Raw genomic sequence first — 202 nt, 5'->3', positions numbered from 1 at the left:
AATCAAAGAGTAAAAACACATAAAACACATTAACACTAAGAAAGAAAAAAGAAAATAATTTCCACAGGTGGAAGATTAGTTAGACTGTAGGGATTGCATGCAAGAAAAAAGAAAAGAAAACAAAGGATGACCTGAGCCACACCACCACACCACCACTACAATCAGCACACAAGAATACAGGCCAGTGTAACCACAATCAGTA

The sequence above is a fragment of the Trypanosoma theileri genome, assembly GCF_002087225.1.
Source record: "Trypanosoma theileri isolate Edinburgh chromosome Unknown TM35_Tth_123_V1, whole genome shotgun sequence".
In the NCBI taxonomy this organism is placed as follows: domain Eukaryota; phylum Euglenozoa; class Kinetoplastea; order Trypanosomatida; family Trypanosomatidae; genus Trypanosoma; species Trypanosoma theileri.
Note: the sequence above shows the minus strand (reverse complement) of the source record.